The following is a 19,433-nucleotide window of genomic DNA, read 5'->3' as shown; positions in this document are numbered from 1 at the left end:
GGCCTACACAGAACTCACTCATAGACCCCTGGTGACAACAGTTAACACAAAGCAATTGGCTTAAAAAAGAGAAAAACAATGGCATTTTGCAACTCATTTTTACATTGCACCACTTATTATAATCTCTTTGTGGCATCCTGTGTTTAAGGAAATAATGTTATCATCCTTTTCCAGAAATGGTTTGGATAACTTCTTCTTGGAAACCCTTCCCACGCATTTGTATTTTGGTATCTCTCCATTATTTCCCACTTAGGCAGACTGACCACAGGGACACCGGGGGACTCTCCGGCTCTGGAATACACAGGCCTCCCACTTTTGCATGCCGGAGACACACGTGGGATTGTCTGGAAAGAGAAGGAGGGAGTCATGATTTGGAGGGAAAGCTAAATATAGCATTTGGCTCAACGGAGGGAAAATGTAACCATCACCACCACCACCTGGTATCATGGGGAGGTGGGGAGATTCAGGAGAGCTGCCTGGGATCATCTCATGAGATACGGCATCCAGTGTCACCCTGGTTGCTGATGACAGGTGATCTCAGAATAGTGGTGGGCAGCTAGCCCAGGGAGCAGTCTTTCTGTATTGGAGCAGAAGAGTGGAAGCTCTGGGGTGGCAAGGATGTCTCTGAGAACATATAAAACGGAGAGATGTGTTCAGTCTATTAAAAGGTTTTTAATAGAGAGGTTTTTTGGGGGGGTGGGGTAGAGAGTTTGCCGATGAATTAGAGATTACTGAAAAACTAAGCAAGGGGATAAAATGATGACTAATTCTAAGAAAAACAGAAAGTTTACAAGAAAAGAAATACAGAAAACAACATGATGCAGCTGTGAATAAATGTTACATAATTATGATAATGTAATACTGAATACTAATTTAACCCAATGAGATTTGTTGTGAAAGCCCCCAGATGGGAAGATGAGTGGAAAAGCAGGAGTTTGTGTGTGTGTGTGAGTGCGTGCGTATATGGGTGTTGAATTATATGAAAGCTAATCTCTCATTTTCAGTAGTATGGTGTCAATAGGTAATATCTATTAGTAAATTGAAAAATCAAGAACTAGCAGTATAAGCATACTATTTCAAAATATGGAGGTGAAAAAGAGCTATAAGAATTGAAAGTAATTGCTCTCAGGAAGCAGGGAATAAGAATGTAACTTCGATCATTGAAATTAAGTTAAAAATTATCCCAAATTTGTCTTCGGTCATTTCAGCTAATTTACCTTTTAAAACTAAAGCCTTTCCTGAAGAAATTAAGGTAAGCAGAGAAGTAGGGCAGCCACCAAGTAAGAATTTTCAGTGAGAGTGGAAAACATAGCCCAGAGTTACCATACTGTTAACTAAAGCTGTTGGTGCACAGGCCTCTCAAAATGGGCTCTGGTAAGAATAGGAAGGGCTAGGAAGTGACTTTTGCACCATGTTCCTTTTCTTCTGGAGGCTGTTCAAGATTTGAATCTGCAGAAAAGTATCTCACCAGATCCTGAGAGCTGGAGAATATAGTCCTAGTGTAAAATAATGGTCAAAACATTTACTCTGTGGATTAGATCCCACCATTAAACTGGATCCACTCTACGCTCTTCCCACCGGCATTGTGGAGTTATCTGTAGTGGATTATGACTACTCCACATATTTTCCTGAATTCCAGATTGTTGCAAGGCCCATCCCTGACTATGCCAGAGTTTCTCTGGGCAATGTGGAACCATTCCTGCTCCCTCCTATGAGAGCCTCCTAGCACAGGGCTAGAAACCTGGGAACTACACTTCCAGAATCCCTTGCCATAAGGTCCCAGTTGGATTCTGTCACTGGGAGGCACTTGTGAGAGATCTGGAGGCAGAAGTGAGACATATTGTTCATGCAGCAGTGGGCGTAGATGGAAACGCTTTACTGGACGTGAGATTTTTGCAGCAACCTCTAGGCAACCCCTGGGAGTCATCTGTTGTGGTGTTGCCGGCAGCTGTAATCACTGGCCGTAGGTACCTTGGGATTCAGGTGACTTCTTCATTCTCTGAAAGCAAGGACAAACTTGAGAGCTAGTGATGTTTCCACTTAAACCTTAGATTCACAAAGACCTAGATTTGAATCCTGACTCTTCCCTTTTAAAAACTATGTTACCCTGAGTTATGTTTTTTAAAAAATTCTTGGTTTATGTTTTTTCAACTGTAGAAAAAGGGTAACATCATTTATCTCATAGATGTTGAGAAATAAATACATGTAAGAATGCCCAGCAGAAGACCTGTCACCAGAGTAGGTATTCAATACATGGTAGCTATTGCTATTATTGCTATTATTTTTATCCTCTGTTTGCCACCTGCCACTTTTGTTATTTATGCTATAGCTGCTGTGCAGTCACCAGGCAAGAAACCTGTGTGCAGGGTGCCGGGTTGAGCAGCTAGGATAGCTTGCCCGCTCCTCCTTCCATAGACTTCTCTTTTTACATAAAGCTGGAATGTCCACATTTTCCCTTCTCCCTGCCTCAGAGCATAAGCCTGTGTCTACCAGATACCCAGGCCTGTCTGTGTGCAGGAAACCAGGACTGATCAAGTCGGCTGTGACCTTGGCATATGGGTTTTGCTTTTTTTGTTTTTCCTAGTTTGCTTCTTTCAATAACCCAGGGAGCTCGGTAGCCCCTACCTTTTTCTCCATGTGATGAGCTGACATTTGATTGACGTCTTTGGCTCTGCGGCTTTTGGGGGGCCAATCACTCGCTCCTACTAGGTCTCCATGCTTGACCTAGACTCATTCTTACACATCTGGGGGCTTTCACAACAAATCTCATTGCAAGGCGGAACCCTTTTGAGGCGAAGTGGTAGAATTCTTGATTTGGAGAATTTCTTTCCCATCCCCCCTTTTATATGTGAAACACCAGATGTTCCAGCTGATGAGCCCTATAAGTGATTTCTTTCCCCTCATTGATTTAAAAAATTGTACCCTTTCACTATATGGCACATGATCAAGCACTTTAAAATATATAATTAATTAAAGTGTTTACTGAAACTACAAGAGGCAAAATAGATGCAAATGAAGGAGGAAATCTATACAAATAGCCTAAGAATAGCCAACTCTTCATGGGCTGACTTAATCCTGAGGTCTAAGAAACAGGAGTCCTTGCGGATGGAGGAGGTAGCCAGTTCAGACGTGGAGGCCACCGCACTTAGCATGCAGTTTCTACTTCCCTCTTGCTTACAGCTACAGATTCCTAGCAGAAATTTTTAGCCTCTCTCTGTCTTCAAGAAATATGAACAAACAGGGAGAGAGGAAAAAAATAAATGAACCTATAGAGTGAAAGTTATCATATCATGATCTGTTCCATTTCCCCCACTATTTCTAATTTCTTCTCGCTCTGTTCTACATTTCCAAAAGGCTCACAATGAAACAGGTCCTCAGGGGAAGGCAAGATGCTATGGGAGAAGTCTCTTCCCTGTCCTTCCTCAGAGACCCTAGCTCTAGGATGATTGCTTGTGATGCTGTGAGAAACAGGGTCTGCTTTCTTGCCTGGTGACCTATGACTAAAAATGAATTGAAACAAAACACCTTCATTAAGAGTCGTTTTTTTTCTTGAACGAAAAATATAAAATGTCCCTTACTTTAAAAGACAGGATTTTTGCATGAAACACATTAAAATCCCAAATAATCAAACACATGCATCTTTTCCTTATTGTGATAAGAGCCAAAGAAAAGAAGAGACAGAGGGAAAGAGGAAGGAAAGTATAGGGTTTTCTATTCAGTGGTCATTGGGTTGGTCAAATTTGTCTCTTTGACAATTGACTTTAGCTGTTAATTTTGGATGTGGTTAGCAGCTTTACGGTAATTCACCACTGTTCACAGATTTTCTGCGACTTTAAAAAGCCTTTCATGATCCTCAGTGGGGCATCAGAACAGCAGACTGGGGTGAGTGAGGGTGTCATTTTTTTTTTTTTTCCCAGGGTTGGGAGTTGGGAGGGAGACAAACTATGGTCTGTGGGCCAAATCCAGCCTGCCACCTGTTGTTGTAGATAAAGTTTTATTGGAACCCAGCCATGTCCATTTGTTTACATGTTGTCTACGGCTTCTCTTCTGCAACAATGGCAATGTTGAGTAGTTGTGACAAACATCAGCTGGCCCACAAAGCCAAACACTTTTACTATCTGACCTTTCACCGAAAAAGTTTTCCAAGCTCTGGTCCAAGAGGAAGGGTTGTTGTAGCTAGAGTCCCATTAGCAGCTGGTTGAGTGTGACAGACTAGGTGAAATTAAGCCAAGAACTAAATTTGACTCTTGAAGTGCTTTTGTAGTAACTGAAAACTGCAAACATTTTTTGGTAACTGAAAACTGCAAATAGCTTGTGAACTGTCCTATGGTTGGTTTCATGTAGATACAATCATTCAGTTTTTCAGTCACTCACGGTTTAAGCAAATGTTTACATTCACATCACCCTACATGGGTTTGATGAAGAATGGGCTTCGAGTATTTGTTGAAGTGAATGAATTACCCTTGCTAGCACCTAGATGTCAAGCAAATGATTCTGAAAATTGAACTCCTTTTTCCTTCTGGGATGAGATGGAAATATTTTAAGAAGGCTTGTTGGATGAAGAACCTTTATGATTTGTGAGAAAGATGGACACTAGAATATAAGATTACTTATAATTAGGCAAATTTACATTATAAAATCAAAATACTATTTTTAAAAAGCATCTTCATGCCCATGTCTCCCCAGTTCTTCCTCTAAGGACAGACATTATAAAGTAGTGAGTAAGATAAGTGAAGGATCAAGTGCCATAAACATTTGGGTTTGAATTCTGGCTCTGCCATTACTAGCTGTGTGGCCTTGGACAAGTTACTTAACCTCTCCGTGTTTCCTCATTTTTCACGTGGGAATGATAATAGTACCTATGTCCTGGGGTTGTTATGAGGATTGATTGAGATGAGGCAGGCAAAGACTTAGAACTGTGATGGTGCCAAGTTAGCTATTATATTTATAGTCCCCTCTCAGAAAATTCAACCAGCTCTACCAGAATCTTAATTTCCTGTACTTGCTTCTCAAAATCTCCTCCTTAATTTGCCTGAGATGTCTAAGACAGGGCTGTTTGGCTGTGTCATATGAAGACCCTCCTCTGATTAGGGGAAGATGTGCTCTCTACAGAAATGAGAGCCCTGGTGGCAGTAACCTGCGATGATTTGAGCTAGCCCCTAATATCCTGGCCATCAGTCTTTCAGGGAGAGAACTATGTGAGTCACAGAGGGAAAGGGACCATCTCTGTGTTACCGAACCATGACCAATGGCTTGCCAGTCACAAGAATGGGTCTCTCTCTTTGTTCAATACAAGTTTTTACCTGTTCCCACTGTTCTTCTGACTCGGGCCTATCTTTAGTTCTCGCATCTGGAAAAATCTCTGACAAGAGGAGTTATTAAGCTGCTCCCTTGGTTGGCATGAGGTTAATTCCACCAGACTTGTGATATTTTGCTGTTATTGTTCATGTGTGAAGCTGTGCCCACTGGTACTTTTGCATCTGTGCTTCAATCATCTTCAAGTTTTCCTTGGGTTACCTTTTATCACCTCCTTTTACTAAAAGCACAGATGTTAGGATTCAGAAGAGTTGGTGTTGGTGAATCTGAATCATTGCTTTGGGTGGAAAAAATTCCCCTGGCAGGCTTGTGGTTGGTAGAGGATTCACCATCCATCCATCCTTCAATCCGTCCACCTGCTGTGATACTGTGAAATGATATTGAATTTGACTTTTGTTTTTACCTAAAATTCTCCTGTTAGCTATTCTCATCTCCTCTTTCAACCTCCTTTCCCGTATGTGTTAAATGAGAATAATAAATGTTCGTCTAATTATCTTTGTCTGGACTCATTTCTTACCACCAGCTGTCCTCTCCACAGTCCCCTTCACCCCTTCACACCATACATACATTTTTGGATAAATGGACATACTGTGATCATTGCAGTTTTGCTGTGAAGTTTATGTCAGGTCGCATATGTGAAAACACTTATTACCATGTCTGGTACAGCACAGGTGTTTCTTGGATCCTCATATCTGAATTCCTTGTCCAGCTCTGTGTCACATTCACAGAGTTGTGTTTTAGAAGACTTGTGGTAGAGTCCCAGCTCTGTCACTTAGTAGCTGTGACGCTTCGAGCACATTATATCGTTTACTTCTGCAAACTGCAGTTTTTCATCAATAACGTGAGGAAACCTGTGCTACGTTGTTAGGGAGATCAAGGGAAAATATACGAAAAGTGCTTTATAAACTCTAAAGGATGATACAAATGTGTAGTGTTATATAGATGGTTGTGGCAGTTGCATCTGCTTTCAGTTGGGAATGATAAGAAAAAGTGAAGTTTAATGATTTTTTTTTTTTTTTTTGCTTTAATTCAGCTTTGCTCGGTGGCCCCAGGACACGCATCTAAGTACTAATAAACAGGAGAGCTCTTGACCTTGCTTTATAATCAAAGCAAACACACACACAGGTCTATCACATCCATCAAATGTACTACACGCTTTCAGACTTCAGCTGGGGAGAAGCGGGTGTGGCAGCCACAGCAGGGGAGCATAGGAGCCAGTTCACCCCATTAGTGCCCTGGTTCCAAGTGCTGATGGTGAAAAGCCGAAGGGGAGACAGGGCACCAGTTTAACCCAGAGGAGAGAAGTTGCTTAAGCGCCTGACCTGGCCAGTCTTTCCCTGTTGCTTCAGTTTAAAAGGGGTTAATTGCTCAAGTCACCCAGCTGTTTGCCATGAGTCTCTGATTCACATTGCAGTGGGGGAGGAAAGGGTGAGTAGGTAAGGGGTGTGTTGCCGCCCCTCCTGTTCCTCTCCCTTCTTCAATCCAGGGAAGTTGGAGGGAGAGCGTGGAAGGCGGCGTGAGTCACCTCTAAGACACAGTTGCTTTCCCCAGGGCTTGCGTTCCCTGAACATAGAGGAGACGCTTCCAATGCCATGAACTCTGGAGAAAACAGATGAATCAACGTCATCCTCATCTCACGCATCACACTTACTTGACCTCATTTTCTAGCTGACGGTTTGGAGGCCTGAGGTCGGCACAGGACTCGACAGAGAGAGGAGAGAAGACAGAGAATGTACCTGAGAGAATGTTGTATGCTAAGAAGGGTACCTGTCCAGGCGGGCTAGGTGTCTTAGAAGTAAGAAGACTCTCTGGAAGGTAGGTACCTGGTGGTTTTGTCAAAGCCAAGCCTTGTGTGGGACCAGGTGAAACAGCTGAATCATGGCTTCATACAAGAAATTGGGCAAAAAAAAGTCACACTGGCTGTTTGTTTCAAAGATGCAGTGGATGCAGGGAAGAGCATCTAGGACATTTTTAGACACTGTTGAGGCTACTTTACAAATGTAATTTTACTTAATCCCCATAGAAATATTATGAGAAAAGTTACAGATGAAAAAACATAGATTCAGCAGAGCCTAAAGCCATTAGCTTAAATGGAAGGGATTGATTTGATTCGGAAGTCCCTGTTCTTTCTTTAGTTTCGTGTATAGACCGTCAAGCTAAACTATGTCCTTTGCGGATAGGACTTTTGTCCCTCTAAATCCATGGGACCACTGTTGCTTCAGTTGTGGTGAGAATTTTGTTATCCTTACCCAAAAGCACTGTGGCAGCAAATGGCCCTGCTCATTGATATTCTGGTACTTCTCCTGCCACATAGGTTTGTACTGCTCCCCTCCTTGAAGATAGCCAGGGCCAGGTGACTTATTTTGAGCAACAGAGCATGAGTGAAAGTGACTTGTGTCACTTCTAGGTGGAAGAATGTAAGAGCCAATGAGAAATTCACCATGTTTTCTTCTAATGGCCACTGTTAACCCTCCAGTTGGTAAAGTGTCTGAGACTAGTGAGGAAACATGGAGTGGAACCCGTGCTTATTTAGCATAAGAAAAAATCAAACTTAATTGTTAGAAACTCCTAAGATTTTAGGATTGGTTGTTACTGCAGCATGACCTAACCTGTCCTGACTGATACCAGCGGGAAATAATTTTCCTATCATTCATGATTTCAAAAGGTGTGTTCTTAGGGAAGAGAAAAAATGGAGAAATGGGCTGACAGGAGTAAGAAAAAATGTAAAAACTAAATAAGTCATCTCTTTTGTTTGTTTGTATTTATAATGAGTGAACACGTTTTAAATTGTGGACACATTTTAGGTGGTGGATAATTTCTGAAGAATCAGAGATAATAACTACTAGTTTGCTTGGGCTGCCATAGCAAACTACGATAGTCTGGGCAGCTTAAGCAACAGAAACTTATTTTCTTGGGGTCCTGGAGGCTAGAAGTCCAAGATCAAGGTGTTAGAAGGGTTGGTTTCTTCCGAGGTCTCTCTTCTTGGTTTGTAGAGGGTCATCTTCACAATGTCCTCCCTCTGTACGTGTCTGTGTCCTAATGTCTTTTTTAAAATAAAGACACCAGTTGTATAAGATTAGGGCCCATCCTAATGATCTCATTGAACCTTAAGTATTTCTTTAAAGACTCACTCTTCAAGTACAGTCACATTCTGCGGTACTGGGGGTTAGGACTTCAACGTATGAATTTGGTGGGGGGGAACATTTCAGCCTATGACAACTATGGTATAGTACCTGCTATGTAATATATACTCAAAAAATGACTTTGGCCTCAGCCACACATTTCCTACGTATTTTGCTCTGGCCAGCCACCCCCAAAAGACTCTATCTCACAGCAACTGCAGTGTTTCACTGATCTCTTCATTCATTGCTCTTTTAACCCCACACCAAAATGATCTGGATGGGAAAGAACTCTAAAGGAATTGTGAGGAGGGTGCTCCTAGTCCCATTTTTTATAGCTAACGAAACTGGAGCTCAGAGATGTTAAGTGATTTATCCTAGGTCACACAGGCAGTTTATGAATTCTGAGCACCTGGAATCGTCTTTCCATCAGGTCAGAGCTAATGCAGTTTACACTAAGAGAGTCTGGGCTTTAAATGAAGGAGAGTGTATGAGAAGTTCTCAGAGAAGATTTGCAGACTGGGATGAGAAGAGCAAAGAGATCATTCCAAGTGACTGGAGTGACATAAGCAAAGGTAGAATCAGGAAGGGTAAAGGGGCTCCTTCTTTTTAGCCACTGTCCGTCCACTCTCTAATCTGTAAGATGGTACATATGAGGATTCAGGATGAGTCCTCACGTTGAGGTTGGGCTGACAGTGCCTCTCTAGATAATCCAGGAAATAATGAGACATCTTGATTGTGTCATCAATTTATTTACTGGTTCATTGGGAAAGCCATAATGGTTATTCATCAGCCAGTTTACATTTGCAAAATGGTTTGCCCTAGTTTTGATATGATTTCTCTCTAGCAAACTAGTTCAGGGTGGTCACCGCAAGTGACTCAGCTTGCCAAGGAAACATTTAAAGATATAAAGATATTAAATAAGTTCACCCAGAGCAGCTCAGAGCAAGAGCTGGGATTAAGAATTGGAAACTTCAGAGACCTCCTCTGTTTTTGCCTCTGGGACCGGCTTTTTCCACAAATAGGCTTCTTGGAATGATGAGGGGATTCCATGAAGAGCGTGGCATTTTCTATAACCATTTATTAAAACTGCAAGTCATCAAATTAGAAGAAAGGCATACCAGGAAAGCGGGGAGGCCCACACTCTGGGCCAGGGTTTTAGAGCAAGGGTCCTGGACTGGGCTCCCTGTTACACATTCGTACTGACGGCCATGAAAGGCTTCAGCGTCTTGAATGAGACAGCTGCTTGTACAGAGGCGTTTTTTATGAGCTGACAAGTTAGCCAGGAACAAAGCATGTTTGTAGGAAGTAAATCGTTGCCAGTTTTAATCTGAGCTTTTCATTCAGCTGTGGCCGGAGACAATTGAGTTTTTCATGTTCCGCATGAAGTTCCTTGTTTCAGATTTTGGTCAGAATAAGGCCCGGAATTTGGTTTGGCTTAGGTGCTCCATTTTCAAAATGTCACTGAAATCAATGAAAACAAAAGCACCGCTGGTTTTTTGCATTTCCTGCCGATCATAACTTTTCCAAGCTACAGGGTCTGGACAAAAAAAGCTGCCTCCACGAAGGGTGTTTATGTTTCTCGCTCCAAGACTGAGCTTAAAGAGGGGAGGGAGATAAACAACTGACATGTTATGATGTGAAAATGATTTAAGCTTCACAATGAGCTGAGAATTAAGCTGAGGTCCCGGGCAGAACCCATTGGGGTCTTGAGGAGTCCTAGGAAATTGTGCTGAGTCACACCGATGTGAGTGAAGAATTGCCTCTGATCTAGCTTCTCTGGGAGAGATGATTTTCCCAAGAAAAGTTTCCAGATAACTGAAGAGAATTTCTTAAAAAAACCACAACTTTACGGACTTCCCTGGTGGCTCAGTGGTTAAGAATTCTCCTGCCAATGCGAGGGACATGGGTTCGAGCCTGGTCCGGGAAGACCCCACATGCCGCGGAGCAGCTAAGCCTGTGTGCCACAACTACTGAGCCTGCACTCTAGAGCCTGCGAGCCACAACTACTGAAGCCCACTCGCCTAGAACCCGTGCTCCGCAACAAGAGAAGCTACCGCAATGAGAAGCCAGGGCACCGCAACTAAGAGTAGCCCTCGCTCACTGCAACTAGAGAAAGCCCACGCACAGCAACGAAGACCCAACACAGCCAAAAATAAATAAACAAAATATATAAAGTTATTTTAAAAAAAGGACTTTTAGAAAGCACTTTTGTCAGAATTCTTTAACGATGTATATTATACACTTCCTTGCCTTATCAACAAGAGTGTAGACCATAACAGGCCCTGTTGTTCATGATTGAAGGTAATCGTTGTCTGCACGGGCTCTGCTGTAGTGATCCCTGAGGGCTCCTGAGCTGGCCGTCACTGAACCAGTTCACTGGGGGAAGCTGCAGCTTGGCTGCATGATGGTTGGGTGCCCCTGGGGATTTGCAGTTTTATTCTAGACCATGAATGGAATTTTCATTAGAATCTTAAAATAAAGGCAGTATCTGAGAATACTCATATCCTGCTATGGGGGAATGATTAACTATTTACCAAGTCAACTAAGTTAACATTTCAACAGGTCAACGAGATGGGTTTGACCAGCCATACCTTCTCATTAGAAAGTTGATCCTGGGCCTCAGAATTTCTGTCACCTGACACTTTTCACTGTTTGTCTCTTCATATACATGTAGCAGGGCCTTAAAAACCACCTTTGTGTTTGCATAATGTCTAGTTATTGTAATGCAACTCAGTCCAGGACAACTCAAACTCTAAAAACTAGAACTTCACTGCTTTTCACCATACTCACTGAAGGATCCTTTGTCTCTTTTAAACTGTCTTCAAACTATGCCATCTCCTTTGGAATTCTACCTTCTGATGGATGAACCTTCCATTTCCCTAGGGATTTTACCCTAGCTTCCTGAGCTCATAGTCAGTAACCCCAGTGGTTGAGTTATTCTCTGGCGATTCTGGGATCCAGTCTGCACTGAGCACAGTCAGCCTGTGGTCGACCTGACCTTAATTGTCTAAACACTTTAATAATAAAGAGAATGGATATTTATTTCCATCTACAGTTGTGGGTGGGAAAAGATTGGTTTTGTGGCTGAATGCCACTAGGAAAACTTTCTTCCCCAGGAAAAAAATGAACCTGAATTCATGGTATTTCCAGCAATTCTATTTTGAAATAATCTTCTTTTGATCCTGTGGGATCAAAAATAATACCAATACTTTTGACTTATTTCAAACGATTTCTTTTCTAGCAGTTAATCCTTTTGGCAATTTTTAACTATAATATTTTTTTCTACTGGTAGGTTGTGATAATGTTTTGCATTGTTTTCTGATTCTTGTCTATTTGCTGAAATTCCTGGATGAGAGGGAGAATATTCTTCGTGATTTTGATTGATTTTATTTGTTTGTTTGCTACAGCTTTATCAAATCAAAGGGCCTTAATCTAAGAGTGTGGTAGGCTGGATAATGGCCCTTAAAGACGTTGACCCCAGTCCTTGGAATCTGTAAATGTTACCTAACATGGAAAAAGGCTCTTATTAGATGTGACTAAGTTAAGGGTCTTGAGATAGGTGTACTGAATTCTGTGTTAGACCACATGGAAGGTAGAGGTGAAACAAAAAATGTAGTTCTTTCCTTCAAGAGCTTTGTGTCCTAGCTGGGAAGATAAGGTGGCATTCACGAGACAAGAGCAGGTGTTACAGGGCAGTGTATCATTAAATGCTGTGTGACTTTCACAGGCTCATAAGAGCTGATGAGGTTCAGAGGAGAGGTTGATGAATCAATCATTCGTATAGAGAAAAGTTTTCCCAGAAGATGAGGGACGTGGAGAATTTTCAGGCAGGGAGCAGGAAGGTGGGCGTTCCTATAGAAGTGAGTGTGAGTGAGGTAGAAGTGGAACCACACCTGGTAAGCATTGTGAGACCAGGAACCACGTTCACGTCATTCACTGTTGATCCCCACTACCTGGTATAGTGCCTGCATGGAAAAGGTACTCTCTAAATACCTGATAAATGAATAGATGGTGTTTTGTGGGGTATCACCAATCTAGGGCAGCTGGCCTGTAGAGCAAAGGACATACTTTGGGAAAAACGGAGAATTCGTTTGGGTTTGTAGGGTGTAGTCAGTCCTGAAGGGCCTTGGGAGGCGGGGAGAAGAAAGTCACAGTACCAGAGTACTGTCATATTAAAGACAAATTATTCTTTCAGAGGGTTTGGAAAGGCACTTAGGAAACATGCCTTCCTGGCACATTTCTTTCCTTTTTTTTGAAAAATAAAATAAACAGAAAAATCTCCCCAGATCTCCAGTCTTCCTGTGATACTGGGATGGAAAATACATAAAATTAATTTGATAATCTCTTCACCCTGTTTGAATTGCCTTAGTTTCATCTGGAAGGTGGAGCTATTGATGGACTTTTCAGAACCAGTTTAAGCCATCTGCCTGAGAATTCTACCCCACACGTCCTGGCTTCTGAAATCTACAGGCTGTCCATGGCTCTCTGTTACGTCCCCTCTCCTTCCCTGAGCCAAGCTGGACAACAAATGCTGGCAGTTTTAGCAGGACAACTGGACAAATGCTGGCATTTTGCTGGGGGGAGACAGGGGTGTGATGATGCCCTGAAGGTGTTAACCAGCTTCCAAATGATAAGAAACTTAGGAAATTTAAATGCCACACCAAAGTTCCTTTTCCCAGAAGGGGCTTTCCATTCTTGGAAAGGCAGGGTTCTAGCTGTTCAGTGACATGCTCTACGGTGACAGTCTCCATTGCCATATCACAAAGGAACTGTTGTTTCAATAAAGAAATTATCCTGGCTGCTAGTGGGGCCTCTTTTACCTGTAGCGTTGTCCATCTCCTATAGAAACTACCTCTTTACAAAATAAGATGACAACAGCATGTATTGTACAGCTGTCACTTCTGGTTAATCAATTAATTCTGAATTGTACTTAACAAAGATCTTTCTTTCCCTGATGCTTATTTATCAAAATAAAGTATACTAAAATCCGACAAAATAAAATTATTGTTTTAGGCTGTACTGCCTTACATGCAACTTCACATCTCCTACTGTTGATTGTTAGGCTGTCTTCCTGTCAGCCAATAAAAATGCTTAGTTCTTCAAAAATCCTGAAACAAACAAGCAAATAAGCAAACAAACACTACTCAATTCTGCTAACCTTTTCTCATTCTTTCATTGCCAGACTTAATGAAAGCATAGTGGATTCAGGAAGTCTTACACTCTCAGGCAGTAAGCTGGCTTCTGCCTGTTTTATTGGCCCATATCATGTTTTTATTCCCCCTGACATTTAAAAATTGTGATATTTCCATAAAAATTTGTATTTCTCTTTCTCTTAACACACTGGGGAATTGGCAACACTGGGTCCATATTTGCACATGACAGCAGTCTCTTAGAGTTGACTTTCTGTTTCTGTTTTTAGACAGGGTATGCATGCTCCAGTAATCCACAGACCCCACCACTCCCTATTGTCTCCAAGTCTGAGATGAAATGTCAGTTACCATGTATCATTGCCTTGCAGTCTTGTTTTCCTTAGATACAGAAATCTTTGTGCTGATTTCTCTGTCACATATGAGAAGTAGAAGGTAGAGCCAGAGGGCTGTATGATCTTGTACTCAGCTTTTTTACTCTTGTATGTTATCTGCCTGGCTCCTTTGGCATCTGGGTTTGCAATCCCTAACTTGTATCACACATTGTCAGCCTCTGTGATTCTTCAACTCGTTGTTAGCTCTTCTTTGCGTCCACTGTCACCCGTCTTAATGATCACTGATAGTCAGATGGCTTTTTGTTGGTTCTGTTTCTCAAAGCCCTGTCTGCTGCCTTTTCCCCTCACTTTCACTTCATCCTAAACTGCCTTGCTCATTGACTTCATTAACACCACCTGGAATCCCTGATGCATCCTCTTACCTCCAACACTGTTTCTTTCTTCCCATTTATTTATTTGAAGTATAGTTGATTTACATGGTTGTGTTAGTTTCAGGTGTCTAGCAAAGTGATTCAGTTATATATATATATATATATTCTCTTCCAGATTCTTTTCTTATAGGTTATTATAAAATATTGAATATAGTTCTCTGTGCTATACACTAGGTCCTTTTTGGTTATCTATTTCATATATACTAATGTGTATATGTAAATCCCGACCTCCTAATTTATCCCCCCAGCCCCTTTCCCCTTTGGTAACCATAAGTTTGTTTTCTATGTCTATGTCTGTCGGTCTATGTCTGTTTTGTATGTAAGTTCATTTGTATCATTTACTTTTTAGATTACACATATAAATGATATTGTATGATATTTGTCTTTCCCTGTCTGGCTTACTTCACTTAGTATGATAATCTCTAGGTCCATCCATGTGGCTGCAAATGGCACTATTTCATTCTTTTTTATGGCCAAGTAGTATTCCATTATATATATACACCACATCTTCTTTATCCATTCATCTGTTGATGGACATTTAGGTTGCTTCCATTGTAAATAGTGCTGCTGTGAACATTGGGGTGCATATATCTTTTTGAATTACAGTTTTCTCCGTAATGTATATGCCAAGGAGTGGGATTGCAGGATCATATGGAAGCTCTATTTTTAGTTTTTTAAGGAACTCTCCATACTGTTCTCTCTAGTGGTTGTACCAATTTACATTCCCACCAATGGTGTAGGAGGGTTCCCTTTTCTCCACACCTTCTCCAGCATCTATTGTGTGTAGAATTTTTGATGATGGCCATTCTGACCGGTGTGAGGTGATACTTCATTGTACTTTTGATTTGCATTTCTCTGGTAATTAGTGATGTTGAACATCTTTTCATGTGCCGTTTGGCCATCTGATCACTGTATTTCTTAATGTTATGTTTAAGATCCTTTTAGTTTTATATACTTGGTCTGGGCAGTTTCCTTCATGTCATGGTTTTGATGGTTTCCTCTGCGTGGATGACTCCCAATTCTATCCTTTCCTCTGACCTCCCTTCTGAGTCCTCATCCTGCAGAACAGCTCCATTGGTGGAGAGGCAGGGCAGTCCTGCTAGCCCCTGAATCTCCTGCCCACACACCTACAGTATTTATTTCATTGCTTCTTTCTCTGAATGACATGATTGTCCTTCCAGTTTCTCAGGTACATGACATTATTCCATGTTTGATCAGTCTCCATGTTTGCTCTTTCTTTTGTCTCCCATGATCACTGTCTAGTCAAGTCCCTGTTACCTCTTTCTAAAAATTATTTATTGGTTTCATTATTTCAGTCTCTCTCTCCTTCAATCTGTTATGTATACTACGGCTTGGCTAGTCTAACCTAAGAAATTCATTCATTGATTCATTTATTACTGCATACAATAACTACTTAAAGCCTGTAAAATGTGTCATATTTTTTATTCTAAGTCATCCGTTGCTCTGTACTGCTAACAGAATCAAGATCACGCTACTTATCGTGGCTTGGGAGTCCTCTGCCATCTGCCCCCTGCCTCTCTTTCTGGTCTCATCCTTTGCTACTCCCACGTTCAAATCTTTGCTCCTTGAGTTAGTGTCTGGGAGCATATAAGCATAAAGCCCTAGAGTCTGCCTTGATTGAATCTCAGCTCTGCCAATTTCTGATTGTGTGACCTTGAGCAATTCACATAATTTCTAAACCTTATTTGCTTGACCCATGGAGTTATTTGAAGATTTAGAAAAAGAATAAGCCATGTAATATTATATAATGTCTGGTGTATAGTAAGAGCACAAGAAATGTTAGATGTCATTATCCAGCCAAATCATAGTTTGCTGTATATTCTCATGTTATTTCTTCGTCCTGGAATGCCTGCCTCTGTCTAACTCTCTCTACATGTCTAAATCCTGGTCATCTTTAAGGCCCAGGTCAGAGATGGTATGGCCTCCCGTGAAGCCGTTTCTGATCCCTACAGGTAGAAATACTCTCTCTTCTTACACCCTTAATAGAGACATTAACATTTTATAATTTGCAAGATTGTATTTATATACCAGTCTCATCTAGCATACAGTGCAGTAAGCTCTTTGATTCCTGGGATCTTAATCAAGTCTTTGTTTCCAATGTCAGCCAACGTGCCTTGTATAAAATAGATGCTCGATAACTATTTGATGAATGAATAAACATTCATCTGAGTGGCTATTTCCTTATAGTTCTCTATTTTGATTCATTCAAGAAAACATGAAGAAGTATCAGTCATTAGATTTGAGAAGTGTGATATATTTTTCCGTAAATTTTCCCCCTTACCCCTGTGCTATAGGTGTAACCCAGGTGTCTTTTGAGAAACTTACATATCTGTTGATTTATTCAAAACGTATACCACACCTTCTTTTAAAAGGATTTGAAACAGCATGGAAATTAAACCTAATGTAAAATAGGACAATTATGGCTAAAAAGAGAACACAGACCATCTCAAAGAAACGGGGAGCAGATGTTACCAGGCACCTGGGATGAGTTAATTACTATACTTGGTAACTGGATTTGGCTTTGAGTTTCTTGGCAGCTAAAGCTGAAGGGAAACACATTGGGTTATTCATTCAGCAAACATTTGTTGAATATCTTTGATAAACGGGGCACTGTGCTAACAGTGGAGATACTAAAATGAATAAGCCTGGGTCCCTGGCTTTACCACATCACTTAGACATGAGTTAAGTGATTGGAGGTGGATACAGGGGGTAGTAGGACTCAGGGAAAGGGCACCAGTGATGCTTGTAAGGGGGAGAGTCAGGGACAGTTCGCTGAAGCGGAGAGGCTTTCAACCAGACCACTCCTTGCGGGAAGTACCTTCTTGGTATAAGGCACAGCATATAGAGAGACTGTGAGGCCTCAACGGACGTGTGTGCTGAGTGAAGCAGAGGGTGCAGAAGTAGCAGAAGGTGAGGTGGGAGAAATTGGTAGAAGCCAGAATATGCTGGATTTCACATGCGACATGAAGGAGTTTGGATGTTATTCTCTTGGCCGGTGTTTTCCAATGTGACTGCATAGAAGAATCACTGGGGAGCTTTGAGAATATATATAGACTTACTGAATCAGATTCTCCAGACGTGAAGCTGGAGCATCTGTATATAGCGTTCCTTGGCTGATTTTCATACCACCAGCCTTGACACTGGTCACTGGACCAGGTTGGTGAATCACCATGGTGCAGGGGAGGGAGACACCCCCGAAAGAGTTTAATCAGGGGAGTATCTGAGAGATGTGGATTACAAAAAACTAACCGGGGTGCAGAAAAGGGAGGGTGAACAAGGGTGGCTGTGAGATTGGAAGAAAGGAGCAGATGTGAGTTTATTTTGCTCACTAGTACGAGTGCTTAGCACAATGCCTGGCATACAGTGGTGCTCAAAAAGTAACTAATTGTTAAACATGAAAGCTGATTTTAGTTACAGTGGTTGTGAGATTTCTGGGCTATAGAATGTGGCTGAATTTGGACACTTGAGCAGGACTGAGATGTGGTGGAAAGGTCTATGGAGTCAAACAGTCCCAGCTGCAGATTTCCGCTTCATCCCTGGGCAAGTTGTTTTAAATCCCCCAGAGCTTCAGTTTCCTCACCTAAGAGATGGGAATGCTAACTCCTAACCCACAGGACTTCTGTGCAGGTTAAATGAGGTAACATCTGAAGCATGGGGCAGTGGAGAGCTAATTCTCTTTCTCCTTCTCATTACATTCCTTAAAAGTAGTCAGGGATGCTTTCACTATCTTATGAATTCTGTTCTGGTTATCTGCTGCTGTATAATAAATCACACCAAAATTAGAAGTAGAAAACAATAGCCATTTTATTCCACCCATAGAGTCTGTGGGTCAGGAATTCAAACAGGGCAGAGTAATAATGGCTTTGTCTCTGCCCTACAATGTCTGGGGCTTGGCTGGAAAGACAGGAATGCCTGGGAGTGGCTGGGAGCTAGAACTCTCTAGAAACTCTTCACTCACATGTCTGGTGTCCAGGCAGGGATGACTTGAAGGTTGGGTTCAGACAGGACTGTCACCTGGAGAACCTATTTATGGCCCCTACCTGTGGCTTGGGCTTCCTCGTAGCATCGAGGCTTCGAATCATGGAGACCTCTTACAAGGTGGGATAGGGCTTCAAGAGTAAGGGTGCCTACAAATAAGGCAGATGCTACATGGTCTTTTATAATCTAGCCTCCCAAGTCATCTGGCATCACTTTTGTCACACTCTATTAGTTGAAGCAGCCTGTCCATATCCAAATGACAACACATAGGAATTACATCACTACCGAAGAAATACCAAAGAATCTGCCACCATATTTTATTTTTTAAAATATTATTTATTTATTTATTTTGACCGCAGCAGATCTTAGTTGAGGAACGTGGGATCTTCTTTGCAGCACGTGTGATCTTTAGTTGCAGCATGCGGACTTCCTAGTTGTGGCATTTGGACTCTTAGTTGTGGCATGCATGTAGGATCTAGTTACCTGACCAGTGATCAAACCTGGGCCCCCTGCATTGGGAACACGGAGTCTTACCCACTGGACCACCAGGGAAGTCCCTGCTACCGTATTTTAAAAGCACTGTCCATGTATCTGAGCTTTTTTGTTTTTAGTGCACCTAATTTTTAGTGCTTAGTAATGGTCCTTGTAAATAAGAAGAGCATGATTCTTTCTTGCCTGTGTTCTCTGTTGTTCCAGTGTCATCTACTCCAAGTAGTTGGCCTAGATCACCCTTGTTTTTCTACTTTTCTTATGTATATTTAATGCAAACCCAATCTTTATGTTGTATCAGGCACTATTTACAAACCTTCACTCCTTCTGGGATTCTTTATGAAGAGGATGTAAAACACGTTTTAAAAAGAACAAACTGGCCAGAGTAAATGAGTGGAACCCTTTCTGGGATCGACCAGGGACCATGGCAGGAAGACTCCTGATTTATTTGCCCTCAGTTTCTCCAAGTGCTGGAGAGAGTTCGAGACACTGAGATAAAATGGGAAGATCATTGTGCCTGCTTAGAGCTCATCACAGAAAAGTGACGCATAGTTAATGACCTTTTGTGACAACCTTATTCTTACAATCTAGTGG

The 19,433-nt window shown here is 41.7% G+C and overlaps 1 long non-coding RNA gene across 1 annotated transcript in view; it reads left to right on the top strand.

Moving 5' to 3' along the window:
• Positions 1-6,959: 6,959 nt before the first annotated feature.
• LOC136792278 (uncharacterized) overlaps positions 6,960-19,433 on the top strand; it is a 171,653-nt gene continuing 159,179 nt past the window's right edge. Inside the window, exon 1 of the long non-coding RNA XR_010835842.1 lies at positions 6,960-7,131. This is a non-coding gene — a long non-coding RNA (uncharacterized lncRNA). The remainder of the gene's footprint in view (positions 7,132-19,433) is intronic.

The sequence above is a fragment of the Kogia breviceps genome, chromosome 12 (genome assembly GCF_026419965.1).
Source record: "Kogia breviceps isolate mKogBre1 chromosome 12, mKogBre1 haplotype 1, whole genome shotgun sequence".
NCBI lineage: Eukaryota > Metazoa > Chordata > Mammalia > Artiodactyla > Physeteridae > Kogia > Kogia breviceps.
This window is presented reverse-complemented; position numbering and strand designations above follow the sequence as displayed.